Raw genomic sequence first — 15,209 nt, 5'->3', positions numbered from 1 at the left:
ACGGATCTTGGAATGTATTTTTCACTTTTCATTTTGAACATTCAGGTGTCATAATGACCATCAAATGTATATATTTCCATGCATAGCTAACATAATCGATGTTACACTCAATTTATCATTTGATTTAGTGCTCCTCTGCACCAGTGCATTATTCCACTGAGATGATCTGCGCACCATAGTGCCTCTTAATATAGAAAAGGAGACAGAATTGTGTCCCAGAATCTGCTGCTGTTACTATGTTTTGTAAGTCCCTTCCACAAGCTAATATATCACCTTTCTGGCTAAAACTGAAACAAGCTAAGTCACTGATGCACAGGTTTTGTCATCACTATTAAGATTTAAGAACAGAGATTTTTCTCTTTAGGTCTAGTATTATTTGACTAGTTATTATTATATCTACCAAAAATATTCTTGGACACTGCTAAACATAGGAAAAACTTTGGAACTTCAGCTGAGATTTTTCAACTTTAGGCCAAGATGATAATCATTGCTTTTGAAATATCAAATGTCAGTTCTCAGCTTGACAGCTCCAATGATTTCCACAGGAGTATACTGATTTAGACTCATCCAGGAGAACTCTGGCAGCAGAAAAAAATTGCTCAGGTTGGTCCATGTACCCCATGGAGAAAACATGAGATCATTTGCAAAATACTTAGCTTTTCCAAAGCTCACATGTTTGATCACTTCTGAAGTCCCATTTTGCATTAGCAGTTTTAAGACATTAAAGCTGTTTGTCTACCTTCCAGAGGTAACCTAGGCAGTGGAATTGTCCTAATAACCTGAAACATCCAACTGTGTAGGAATATGTGAATAATTTATCTTAAACAGCTTTTTTTCTATATGGTTTCAAAATCAAGAGTCAATAATCGAAGACATATTGGCTGTTTATTGGGTGAGACTTCTGAAGAAGTAGTAATAGTAACAGGATGAAAGGTATTGTCTCTCAGAAACTGAAAAAAATTGAAGTAAGGCAATTCTTTGTGCGTAAGAGAAAAAATGGTTATTTAGTTTACATAGAGAATTCATGAAATAATTTTTATTAGGACTTCCTGAAAACCTTTTTAACAATGAGTTCTTCCAACAGTAGTTAAATACTGCATCTCCTTCATGTAATGTAATGTTAATTAAAACAAAAAGAAGCGGTCCAATAAAGTGATTCTTAAAGATTTGCGCTCCTTCTTCCTGAATCCAAGATTTCAAATGATTTTTGAATCATCAGCCAAGAGGCAGTGCTAGAAGTAGTAGTCTCCCCCTCTCCCCCTTTTAAAAAATGACAGAGGGGGTATTCAATTTAGCTTATCAATATATATTCCAGTAAATGCAAATCTGTATATACTCCTCATTTGAAAGTACCCAGAAGCTTGCAAAAATATTGCACTTTTTTGGTCACATTTATATAATCACATAAAATAATACAAGTCAAAGACTTTGGGGCTGGAGGGGGGCTTAGCACAGTAAATGGAATAGGAGAAGAACAGTTAATACTATGACTTAAAGTAACTGGAGAGTGTAAAAATACTGACTATGTTATCTATGAGGAGCCAATTTTTCTTTGGCTTTACTGAAAAGCGAGGTTGTTGGTTTTTTTTAAACAGACACTGGAAACTGCTAAGTATTAACAGACAGAGTGGTTTACGCAATGATTGATATGAGCCAAGTTTACAAAAGTATGAGATTCATATTTGTGCTGTATCCTGTCTAAATATTTTTATTATTTTACTATGGCTGTGGTGAGACTCAGACCAAAAATTCCAGATCAGGTTTAACTGTCCCATGAAATTTTTAAGTAAAGTAATTTATAGTGTGCACTTGGTTAAAAACAGAGACATACTCAGAACAAAACATCAGTTTTGAACACTCCAAGGATATACAGTTCTGGTTGCTAGCTTAGACCCATCTCAGTTCACATGCTCCATATTTTTTATATATCAAGCTTACATTTTTAAAAATACTTCTGATCCTTAACTTTCTTGGGACTTAGGCACTTTTGAAAATGTTATTTTCAACTCAACCACCTGAAGAGCTTTTTATACTATAAATATTATCATTATAGTATGTAATTAATATATATTAATGCTTAATGTGAAATAGTGTGGGAAGAATATAAACCAAAAAGGGAAGTCAAAATTCCAGGTGATATTTTACATTTAATTCATCCTCTTGTACTATGTTATCGAAGAACATATAATGCTAACAGCACGCATAGATCTGAGACTCCACCATTACCTAAGCACAACAGGGTAAGCTAAAGACAGCATGTCAGCCTTTTGTCGGCTGGTGTCACAACCTTCACATTACTTTCTGTGAAGAATTTCTGTCAGGGCATTTCAAGTTGCTTTTGAAATAGCTCCAAGACTGAGGAGGCCCCACTGTCCAATTGCCTTTAGGGACTAACAAACGATCTAGAAAAAATTCCAAGAAATTGCTCAGTTTGCATCTCAGAGCATCAAAACCCTAAGGTGTTATGAGGCCATTTGATAGCATAGAGGGCACAGCACAATCTCAGGCTGAAAAAAAATGTTCTTTTGTGCATCCTGCTGACTGCATGGGCACTTTTTATTTTCCTATCAACAACTGAGGAGTGTGTGTGTGTGTGTGTATGTGTGTGTGTGTGTGTGTAAAAATGTGTCAGGGGAGAAGGAGGGAACAATATAAAAAAAAAAAAAAAAGCAAAAGCTGTGTTTTATGAAACTGATAGATAAAGGACTTCTTGCACCTGTGTCTAAAGGACAACTCTTTTGACATCTATGTAGGTTTTAAGTCACTCCCATAACCTTATTGTATAGATTGTGGTGCCTCCGGATTCTCTCAATAAGCAGCTTAATGCAATAACTTCCCTCCATTTTAAAAGTGCATTCTGTAAATCATTTGACACTGAGGGCTGGATCTGGAACTGGGTAGCGCCCTCTCTGACACAATGTTCTGGAAGCCAAATCCACAGTGGCTTGCTGCTGCTACCTACCCCACCACAGAGTTGTGTCCCCAGTGGAGATCACCTAGAAATTCATCAGTAGTGTTAACCCCTGGGGCTGTCAGAGCTGCTGTGCCCACGGGACAATCACCTAGGATGCTAATGCCACCACTGCAGAATTGCATCCCCAGTGGGGATCCCAAACAAGAAATTCAGGAGTTTGGGGACCAACAGCAGCATTAACATCCCAGGTGCTAGCCCCACCAATACAGTGACTGTGGGGTTAATGCTGCTGCTATTTGCCCTGCCATCAACTTTCTGGCCCTGCAGGCTGGATCCAGAGGTGTCTTCTGTCCTGTGAGAAGCCACATGGGCTGGGCTGTAGGTTTGACACCTCTGCTACAAATGTATATACATTTAACCTTAAATACCTCTATATAAGTTTAACAGGGTAACTATTGGGGCCGGTCACCATACCGGGTCACTCCCCTGTCTGGGCAGTCTGCCCATCTATGCTCTCCTGCCATGCCTTGATGTAAACAATAAGTTATTTTGTTAAGACAGGAGGCTGCCCATCTTAAAGCCCAATGCCAAGCGTGTATTACACAGTTCCAAAAGTCCCCTTATACCATGTCCCATGCCTCACAGCTGGCATCCACATTTTCCACGCTCTGGCCTAAACTAGGCTTCACATGTCCTTGGACTTGCCTGGGCCTTTAACTCACACCCCTCACTGGGACCTCCACTCCAACTATACCAGTCAGCTTCTGTGCAGCCCTTTGGACAGTCTTCAGGCCTTACTCTACTCCGCTGCTGGGTGCAGCTAGTCCAGTCAGCACCTGTGAAGCCCTTCAGACTGCCTTAGACCCTACTCTAAATGGCTGCTGGTGCCACTACTCTGGCTGGCTTATGTGAAGCTCTTCAGATCATCTTCAGGCCTTAATCTACACAGTCACTGGGTCCCTACAACTCTTCCCCCTCACTGGGGCTTCTGGTCTTCAGGCATCTGATGACATACACAGGCCTCACTAACCCTCACTGGGCCTCTGGGCCTCAGGTGTCTTACCTGGACCCTTCTGAGCATTATGGGCATTATGCCTCTTTGGGCCTCAGGCATCTGTCTACTTACCACCTCAGGCTCCACTCAGTGGGTCTGGGCCCATGTGCTTTTCTGTCAGGGTATGCTCCCCTATCCTTCCCCTCCATGGGGTAACCCACAAGGCAGCAGGGATTGAGACTTTCTGGTGCCCCATACTCACCCCTCATTGGGGAGGCATAGGTGTGGCATTTCCTGGAAGCTGTCCTGCCAGAAGCAGCCCCACCACACCATCCAACTTTAGCAGGGTCTAGTTTCAGGTCACTCCCCAAGACCAGAAACCTCCTGCCATCCCCATAGTTCCTAGCCTGTCCTCCAGGTGTTCCTGAGCTGCATCTCCAACCAAGTGATGTTCTGCCTCAGGCTGCTTGCAGCAACTGCTGCTGGCTTTACTGCTCAAGCCTGCTCTTATTGCTAGCAGCTAAGCCCTCTTTCCCAATTAGGTAGTCTCCTGTTAGCCGTGTCACTTCTGATTGGGGAATGCAGCCACCTGCAGGCTGCCTCTACTGCCTACTCAGGCCTTTTGAGTGGCAGACACCACAGGGCCTGCGACAAGCAGGCACCCCGCAGGTGCCTTGCCAATGTAAGATTATAAGAGCCTCAAATTTCTTTATGGAGTTGGTAATAATCCATTTTAAAAGCCATTTTATTTTCTGTCATGGTTTAAGAATCACTAGTATCACCTCTTTCAAATGCAACAATATTACGAACATAAATTCATTTACATCAGTTAGGCCTAACAAAATTCTTCCCAGAATGCTAATGGCACCAACTGAAGAAATCTCAGAGACATTGGCAACAGTATTTGCAACATCATGACTGACAGGTGAGGTACCAGAAACCTGGAGGCAGGCTAACAAAGTGGAAAGGAAGAGTCAGGGAATTACAGACCACTTACTTCTGAGGTACTGAAGTCAGACTAACTAGAACAAATTATGAAATCATTAATTTATTAACACATGGAGAAGGAAGGGGTGTTCACTAAGCAGTCAATGTCAATTTGTTAAAAACAAATCATGATGAATCATTGTTTCATAGTTTCATAGTAGCCAGGGTCAGGAGGGACCTGAACAGATCATCTACCCTGACCCCCTGCCACAGGCAGGCATGAATGCTGGGTTCACCAGACCCCAGACAGGTGATCATCCAACTTCCTCTTGGATTTGCCCAAGGTAGGGGCAAGGACCACTTCCCTGGGAAGTTGGTTCCAGATTTTGGCCACCCTAACTGTAAAATATTGCCTTCTGATCTCTAACCTAAACTTATTCTCCATCAGCTTATTACCATTGTTCCTTGTCACCCCAGGTGGTGCTGGGGAGAAAAGGGCTCTTCCTATTTGCTGTTGATCTCCCCAGATGAGCTTGTAGGCAGCCACCAGGTCCCCCCTCAGCCTCCTCTTGTTGAGGCTGAACAGGTTCAGGTCCTTCAATCTCTCCTCATAGGGCCTATCCTGCTGCCCTCTCACCAAGCAGGTGGTCCTCCTCTGAACCCTCTCCAGGCTGGCCACATCCCTTTTGAAAGTGGCGCCCAGTACTGGATGCAGTACTCCAACTGCGACCTGACCAAAGTCGCATAGAGGGGGAGTATCACCTCTCTGGACTGGCTTGAGATGCACCTTTGGATCAACGTGAATTCTTTCTTTGATACAAGAACTAGTTCAGTGGATGAAGGGAATGCAGTAGATGTAATATACTATATCTGTTCACATGCCACATACACCTCTTTCATGAAAATTAGCCATTTAAAAATGGAGTACATGTCTTAAGTTAAAAAATTGATTTCTGCAATGGAATGGAGGCAAGGACACCCTGGAATGGAGGCAGAGGGCTGAGCTCAGCACTGGCCCCAGGGCTGAGTCCTCAGGCTGCAAGGAGTAGGGGCAAAATGACATGATCAGCATCATGCCCCCTCCCCCTGCTTCAAGGCCAAGAGCTACAGCTTTAACACCCCCTCAGCCTCTGTCAAAGTGGTGGTACTTGGTGGCAATGCAGAAGGGAGAGGGGGTGTGACACTGACAACAGAGCTCCACCCAGCTCCATGTGGCCAGAGTGTTCAACTTGATGTTGTGGCAAGTGTGTGTGTGTGTGTGTGTGTGTCTTATTTAGGGGTTGGGGGAAGGGGTGTGGGGGATGGTATACAAATACACATGGTAGCTAGGCTTTAGTAAGGTTTTTGATACACTCCTACATGACTTACTCATAAGTAAAATGGAGAAAAGTTTGGGCTAGATAGAATTACCATCAGGTGGATCTATAATTTGTGGAATAAATGCAATCAAAGGGTAACTATAAATAAATCAATAGCAGAATGGCAGGAAGTTTCAAGTCGAGTTCCACAGGGGGCTGTTGTGGGTCTGGTTTTGTTTAACATTTTCATTAATGATTTGGATGCAGGTATAGAATTTCCTGAACAGGTTTGCAGGTGACACAAAACTGGAAAGGATCGCAAACACCTTGGAGAACTGGATTAGAATTCAAAATGATCTTGACAGATTGGAGAACACTTGACAGATTGGGATACTAGAAAAATGAATGAAATTCAACAAATGTAAAGTGCTTCACCTATGGAATTAAAACCAAATGAACTAGCATTAAATGGGAGATAACTGACTAGGCAGTAGCACTGCTATAAAGGATATGAGGATTCTGGTGGATCACACACTCAACAAGAGCCAACAATGTAATGCAGATGAAAAATGCAGTTTTGGGCTTAATTAACAGATGGAAAGAACTTACAATGGTACACATGGAGTAGACATGCAATCTATTTTCCTATAAGGTGTGACTTTACCTTGTAGTAAAGCATAGGGTAAAGCTATCCCTCAGAAAGTCTTAAGTAACTATACACCAGAGTAATTTTTACTGCTTTCCAACTCATGTGAGTGCACTACAGTCAATTTCATTCCAGGGCAGCCCCGTGTTCAGTGCAATCAGGCCATTACTGCTTCTCCTCCTACCTACTGGCAAGGAACTATAATAGCACCTACTGGGTGCATCTACATGTTCATTAATGTCCATAGTTAATGTGCATTAATTTTAGTACTTATAGGCATTTATACGCATGTTCTGGGAGGCAGGGTGTGGGCGCTTTTATTAGAGTGGCTCTGAGAGTTGCTGTAAGTAAAGCGCTCGGAGCGTCTCATGTATCCGTGTCCCCACACTGAAAAATGGTGGCAGGAGCTCTTTAACTAAAGCTCATCAAACAAGCTTAAGTGCCCCTACTGCCATTTTTCATCATGGGGACACAGATACGCATGACATTGGAGTCTGCTGGAGCACGTGAATAATTACAGTGCATTGGAGCAGCCTCAATGCACATGTATAGGTGCCCTATATTACCAGGTACTACTGCACAGTAGTGCTGGCGCACACCTTTTAAGTGATGCTAATGTGCAGTAAACTAATACATTAGCATGGTGTCTCCAGAGATGTGGTGAACTATTTATTCTACATACTAGCATAATTTACAATGATGCCTTACTTCTATACATTTTAAATCTGATGGTAGACAATAATGAAGCTATCTGTTCTAAGTTTATTATTGTGGCCATTAATATTCTGCTGTAACAGCTGCATATTATAATATCAAGCCAGTACTAAAAATGTTGTGTATTCCATGATGTCTATATGGCTAAACTTACAGGCAGAGTATCAAGCAGAGGCATATGTATGAAAATGGGCTGTTCCTAGAGGAGGCTTAACCACAATTTATTTTTCACTGTTTCCCAAAGTAAAATGATGTGTAATTCAAAACAAGAATCAAAAGTTACAAAATTCAATTGTTATATCAACCCCTGTCAAATATACAAGAGAGAATCTCCATACTGGAAAAAATAAAAGACTGTTTGTCAGGTGTGATTAATATGAATATTTGAAAAAGGTCTATATGATAATCTCACAGTTTAGTATGACAAAAGCAAAGATTAGACCATTCTAAAATCATCACAAAGTTCATTCTGTTTTGTGGAGCCAAAGTATAGCACTGAGTTGCAAGGCAGTTTAATTCTGTGCTTCAGAACAAAGGGCAATTTCTGTTCAACACTTCTCAATGGATATGTAGATGAGCTATGAGATGCAATGTTGTTGAAATATGCAGAAGCCAATACCCTTATAGAGCAAAATTCTGTAATGTAAAACATATTGCTGCTTTTTCCCTATGAATTTTTAGCTCTGGGCTTTATTTTTCAATAAATTGCCTCCATGACTGCCAGCTTGTGGAAGATCCTTGGGTCTGGTTGGTTTCCCAGCTGCATAGGCTATTCCCAATCTCTTAACCATAAATAAAAAGTGTTGCCTGTAGCTCAACTTAGCCTGATTGGCACATATGGCAATTGATTAACTACAAGTGATATCAGGGGACTTCCATTGAATACAGCTTTTTTCTAAGTTCTTAATGAAAATATGAGATCTCCCCTTCAGGGCTCAATCACCCATTAAGGTCCGTGTGGTCTGAGCTGAAGACTTCAGCCTGCCTTAGGGCTATTTAGCAGCAGCAGCAGCAGCAGGCAGGCAGGGGTCAGACTTCAGAAACTTAAGGCCCCATTATATCTATGGACCATTTTTGTTTTGTGTAAGGGGGACAATGTGCTCAAGTCAGGTCATACACCTTTTAAAATAAAAAAAACTCTGAGGAACAGAAATTTCTGTGGCAGAAATACAGAAATCCAATTTTAATGTCACTTGCAAACATTTATGAATATATGGTAATGCTGATGCTTTCCCCACACATCTCAGCAAATGCTCTATAAGGAGAATAAGGAATAAGATGCATAGAAGACAGCATATTGTTAATTCAGAAGGAGTATTGTTAACACCACCCAGCCTGCATCCTGAAGTCTATAGTACAAACGTTCGTGGTTTTGCCGCTGGAAGAGTAGAAGTAAAATGCAGCTAAGAACAACTGTCAGACCAGATACTAATGAAGTGGAAACAAAGGTCCTAAACCTAGGAGTTGCTTGGTATCCATTGTAAAGGTTGAGCATATATGAGAAAACAGACAAACATTTTTTTTACTTAAAAAAGGCATTCAGCCCAGGCATTCAGCTTTTTCTTCAATCTATCTTCCTATTTTCTCTAAAATACATTTAGAGGATGAAAAATGCTGAGAATGAATGCAGTCAGTGTGGTGAGTTACCCTTCCTATTTCAACTGTTTCAATACCATTTTCATTATCAAATCAAAAGTTTCTTTTAGACCATATACTCTATTTGGAATGATGACCTAGGTTTAAATGGCCAGTCCTTTATGGCCCAGTGGGAAGTCTGGAACTCAGTCCATCAATAACTTTGGACAAAATAGCATCACGTTGGATCTGAGCATTGATCAAGTGGCCTAATGGTTGCACAGTAAACTTCCTTTGAATCAATTTAAGAACATAAGAATTGCCATTTACTGGGTCAGACCACAAGTCTATCTCACCCAGTATTCTGTGCCATACAGTGGCAGAAAGTGGATGTTGAAAGGGAGAGTAAACTGGGAAAGACCAGGGGTTTGTTTTGTTTCTTTTACTGTTCCTCTCACTTGCAGCCTCCAGCCATGGCAACCAGGCCATCAAAACTGATCCTGAGCCTTGATGGAGGAGGATGACTTGAATATAGCATATAAGAAGAGTTAGAAGCCAGCAATATGATCTTCCTCCTTCTCTACATCAATTCCACAACTATAAGTTGCTGTATGTATGCAGCAGTAGCATCCTGGGGTAGTCTCATGATTGTACAGCTGGCCATTACATTTCTAGCCAATCCCAAAGAATCACCAGCCTCATGAGATCATTGAGAATCATCAGTCTCAGAACACCAGGATTACTGTAGAGATGGCTGCTGTGTTTGTTTAGAGAGGGATTTTGTGGTTTGATGAAAGGCTTTTATATCAACTCCAGTCCTTTTGTCTTCATATCTTCATGACTCTCACAAGAGGTGAATATACTTTACTGTAGCCATTTGAAACATGACAGCCCTTGAAATGGATGTTAGACAAGCAAAGCTAGCCACATCTCTCCATTTTCTCCTTTAGTGCCGCAGAACTTGATGTTCAACTGAACGCAGCTGGATTATAAAGGTTGTGAACATCTGCCAGTCAGTTCTAGATCATTCATGCAAAAGCAGTGAGTCGTTCATCAAATTTTTAAAAATGTATCTTTGCCTTGATTCCCATTTCTCTCTTTGCCAAAAGTCAGGATGTCTAGGTCCACACAACCAATCTCTTCCTTCCTTACATCTCATATAGGCCCACACTACACCAGTGTGGGCCTATATGATCAACCTTCTAAAGTGACTGCTTCATTAACCGATGAACTTCAGTGTAGCTCAGCCTTCTATTCACTCCTTTCTCTCTTACATTGCAGCATACATTTTCAATACTCCTCTCCAAATTCAGCAATAATTTATGTGCCTAAGAGGGAATACTGTTCTTCCAAGGGTTTTTGGATCATGAAACTGGGTACTGTTGTATGAAATATGAACCACGAGGTGTCCTTCCTGCACCTGATGAGGTCCTGCCCATTAGAATATTCAACTTGGGGTGTCTGCTGCTACTGGAGTCAAAGTTTGGATGGAATCATGTCTTGGGTCATAAGTTAAGCAATCTGAGATGAGGTTCAAGAAGTTATTTTGGCAAAGGTATGTCGAAGTGGTTGGCTTGAAGCTAAGACACAAAGTTCTCCACAGCATTTTGAGCCTCCATCAGAATTAGGGGCCAATTCCTTGTAAGCTCCTGCTGTTATGTGCATTCTTGTTTAAAATAGATATAGGATGTATAGAGAGAATCTTGGCCCCAGTTATGTCAACCAGTATTTTCCTATGGTCTTTGGTTGGGACAGAATTTCACATCATATGTATATTGCAAAGCACAGATTTACAAAGGATATCTTTAGTTTAGACACATTCAATATCTTTCCTATCAAGAAATACGCCCATTTTAGAAATCCAAATCTCTCCATGCTGCCTGGAACCTCTTTAAAAACTCAGTACAGTATATATTATACTGATTCTTCATTTATTTTCTTCTATGAGAATTTTGTAAACAGCATTATTATATTGTTTTCTATTCCTTCATTTTCATTCTATAGTACATTAAACTGGGAAGTATACATGTAGTGCATTTTGGAGATTTTATTTTAAAGGCTGCTTTAATGAATTCTTAATTACATTATTCAAAAGATCCATTATTCAGCATTCATCTCACTTCTAAATGAAAGTCTTTACCTGACATGTGAATGAAATGAGTCTAAATGCTTTCCATGCCACCTTGGGATTCATAATAGACTTCTTGCTGAACAGCAGCAGCAGGTTTTCTTTCTTTTTAAATTTATGTGGATTGTTTGTAGAGATGGACAGGTATGAAATACTCAGCCATCCTGAATACAACTGAACCCCCACAGCCACTCCAACCCATCTGGTTTAAGTATGATCACAGTGTTTGGGATGGGGGAAAGAATAGGAAGAGTAGAGAGAAAATACTTACATATGCATAGGCCGAGAGAGAGAAATTTCTAAACTTTTTAAAACTTTTGAATATATTTATATAGTTCTTACAGCACCCAACAATATCATCAAAAGTGGAAAAATTTCCCAGCCCCTTGTTAAAAAATTTCTTGTGGTTCCCCACGAATAAAAGCAGTAAACACTATTACAAGGACCGAGAGATTTTTTCCAACCAAGGTAACATGGTACTTTTGCTCACTCCCCATCCTTTTCATTGCAACAAATATTTGACGTTAGGTGTGGAAAGATGGTCAAGAGCTCAAAAACTACTATACTGTATCTCAGGAATGCAGCCAGCAATTTGAAATGAGTACAAATGCTGCTGATCATTGCTGTACTGTCATTACATAGCAGGGGCCAAAATCTGAACTCAAGCTCTTTCTGACCTCACTCAGTATTTTGGTCATAAATTAGGTCTATTTGATCCAATAGGGTCAACTAATAGTTTAATACAGCAAAGTGATGCCCTGGTGATGATTAATTCCAGCAAGTGAAGTTTTCTAGAACTATTTAGTACTGAAGCTAAATGCTGTAATATCTGTGTAGGGGCAAGAATCCCATTAAAATCAGTTTGCTGGCTTCAATTGATTTCCATGGCAATTGTGTTTATGCAAGGACTGCATGGTTCTTAGATTCAGAACTTTTATGGTTCTTAGATTCAGACTATACTGAATAACTAAAACATTGTGTTACATGCCTCAATATATTTTTTAAAAATTCTGAACAATAAACATTGCAATGTAAATAACTTCTATGCCACTTCTATGCCAATTGTGCAACATTTACCTATTCTAAATGCAAAAATACCACAGTGAGATATGGATATTTGCATATTTGCAGCAGCTGCAGTCTGATTACTAAAGTTCAGTCTTAATAGCTCCTAAAATGTTTGAAACATCTGCCTTTTGTAGGTTATAGTTGCCCATTTCATTTGTTTTAGAAAGATAATACAGTTTCTCATTTTACATGTGCATTTTGTGCCCCCCAAACTTGTCTAACTTCTCTCCAAACTGTATTGTTGGTCCAGTGATGTTACCAATTAAAACCTGCCTTTCTTTTTACATCAACATGGTAGAGACAATTTAGTATACACATACAATTCTTAGCTATCTATGTTTTATAGATTTGCATTTTGCAAAAACTACATATTAGAAGGTCTTCAGTGCTTTTATGGTTCTTAGATCAATTTTTTAAAAGACAGTCCAGAATCTTTAATTCCCATTGGTGTCCTTACTTAGGACTTTGCACGGCTGAGTCACTTCATAACACCTTGGTGATGTAATTAGTTCTACTTACTGTTTAAAAAGGTAGAATTACTAAGAAACAGATGGAAAAACTGCATTAAACCACTGCTCTGATGGACAACAATGTGTATGACTATGGCTCACAGAAACTTATATGTCAACCAGCTTAAAAATCTTTCCAGGAATGACCGAATAGCATCCTTGATGAGTCGCACCAGCTTGTGTATTCTTTTGCAAAAGTTCTCATCCAACAGGTAGCACTGCTGACCCAGTCCTTCCCCATTTTTCCCTTATTACATTTAAAAACAAATAAATAATCAAATAAACTATAATAATAATGATGATGAATAATAAATGTTGTGTTTAATAAGGTATATATAAGGCGTTAAGGTATGTCTAATAATGCACCATCTTCATGTCTTTTATTTCCTCTTATTTTATTTCAGCCCTCTTTACAGCATTCATCCAGCTCTGTTCATTCAATTTGTAAGAGCTGTATTTTCTATTTACATGCTGGCAGTTTATTTCTGTGCATTTCATTAAGAAGAATGAAATCCCAAATTGTGTCAAAAGTGTGGGGACAGCACATCTCATCATCCAGCTTCCTTTTCTGAAAATATAATCAATCTCTCCAGAGAAAAATATGCCCCCCCCACAAATAGAAGACCAAAGTGTTTTGCACACCAAGCCTCAATGAACAACACATTTTTACACACACAAAACAGAATCCAGAAACATTTCCTGCCAGCCAAAGAGCTTACTAAATGATCTCCTGTGTTATGTAAATGGAAATCATTTGGAGGTATATTCTCCCTGAAATGTGATGTGGCTCTCTTTACCATAGTATCTGAGCACCTCACAACCTTTAAGATTTTTCTTCTAAGAACACTTCCATGAGGGAGGGAAGTACTGGGACTGAGGCACAAAAGGTTAAGTTACTTATCCAAGATCATATGAGTTTGTGGCAGAGTAGGGGGTTCAATCTAGGTTTCTGAAGCCCCACACTTACACCCTAGTTATTCTATGTCTCCTATTGTATTAGTCCCAGTAATGTCCCTGGTGGTAAGTGTTTCCATCCTAGACCATAAGTTCTCTTAAAAACAAAGCACATAAATCATGATGGCCAGTAGTATGGCAGAAGATTTAATGTGATGTCTGGAAAAGCAAGTTTTGTACAATTATTTTCTAAGCTATTCTATAAAAATATGTATATAACTGCTATTGTTGAAATGTGATAGAATTCGCAAGCTGAAGAAATTTGCCTAACAAGGCACAACAATCCAAACTTTGAACTGTCTTCCTATTGCATACTTCACACTGAGCTAATGGTAGTTTTGAGTCAGAAGGATGCAGAGTTGGGCTGTGCAAAGTACAAATATATAACATTAATAAAATCCTCTTCCCCCAAAAATTATAAACTAAATATAGAACAAGAGGAAAAGAAGTGCACTTAAATGGTAACAATGAGACAAACAAGCATGTGATTTTTCTTTTCTTTAAAGCTTTTGGGGAAGAATATTTCCTCATCTAACCTTATTTTCTTTCCACTGTTCAGTGCCTTTTTTGGGTCAGAGACTGGGGGTGGGAGGGGTTCCAAAAATTGACCCTATTTTTGTTCAGATAAAACTTTTTGTCCCATTCTAATAAAAATTAGTAATGATTCTAAAAGTTTTCTAAATAAATTACCTGAAAAATTATGGCCTGATTGTCAATTAGTTCTAAATATTTCTTTGTGAATTTGACTTATTTCTCACCTCTTTAACATCTTATTTTAAAAAGTATTTTTTCCAATTTGTTATGGAAGTGTCAACATGATATATGGGTGATCTCTCTAGCAATCACACATTTAATGCAACTATCACCATTGTCTCTGTGTTTTTTTTAAATGTATTATTCTTTGGTCTAATGACTGTGACACAAAGGTCTTATAATGATGATGACAACAATAACAATGGTATCTGTATAAGAATGTATAGAATTCCATGTGATCACTTCTTCAGGTCTTCATTTTCCTGTAAGTATTTGATTTTTTTTGATGCAGCCATACAATAGCCTGCATGCCACATTAATGCTAATATGAGCTATATAAAAATCACAGTTAAATCTCAGACATTCTTCATGAATTCTGTGCACATGTGGTATCCTGACTTCTTTGCAAACGATTTGCGATACAGTCATATAATGCAGAAGTAATTCTTTATTAACTAGGCTCTCTGAGTGCACTAATAATGGTAAACGTGAGCAAAAAGAATTTAAAAAGAACCACTTGATATGATAAAGGATAGTTCTTTTACTATTATGATGTATAATTTCCTGTCTTTTCCTGTAAAAAAGGGAAATTTATTGCCATTTCCTGCATGTCCTTTTTTCATTTTAGTTTGACAATCCTTGGCTCTTTGAGTGCAGCAGTGCCTTTGTCACTGGAACTGGAAGCATTTGAAACTTCTTTCTAATTGGATAAAATATACATATGGCATT

This window comes from Alligator mississippiensis, chromosome 4 (genome assembly GCF_030867095.1).
Source record: "Alligator mississippiensis isolate rAllMis1 chromosome 4, rAllMis1, whole genome shotgun sequence".
Lineage (NCBI taxonomy): Eukaryota > Metazoa > Chordata > Crocodylia > Alligatoridae > Alligator > Alligator mississippiensis.
The sequence above is the reverse complement of the archived record's forward strand: the minus strand, read 5'-3'. Positions refer to the sequence as shown.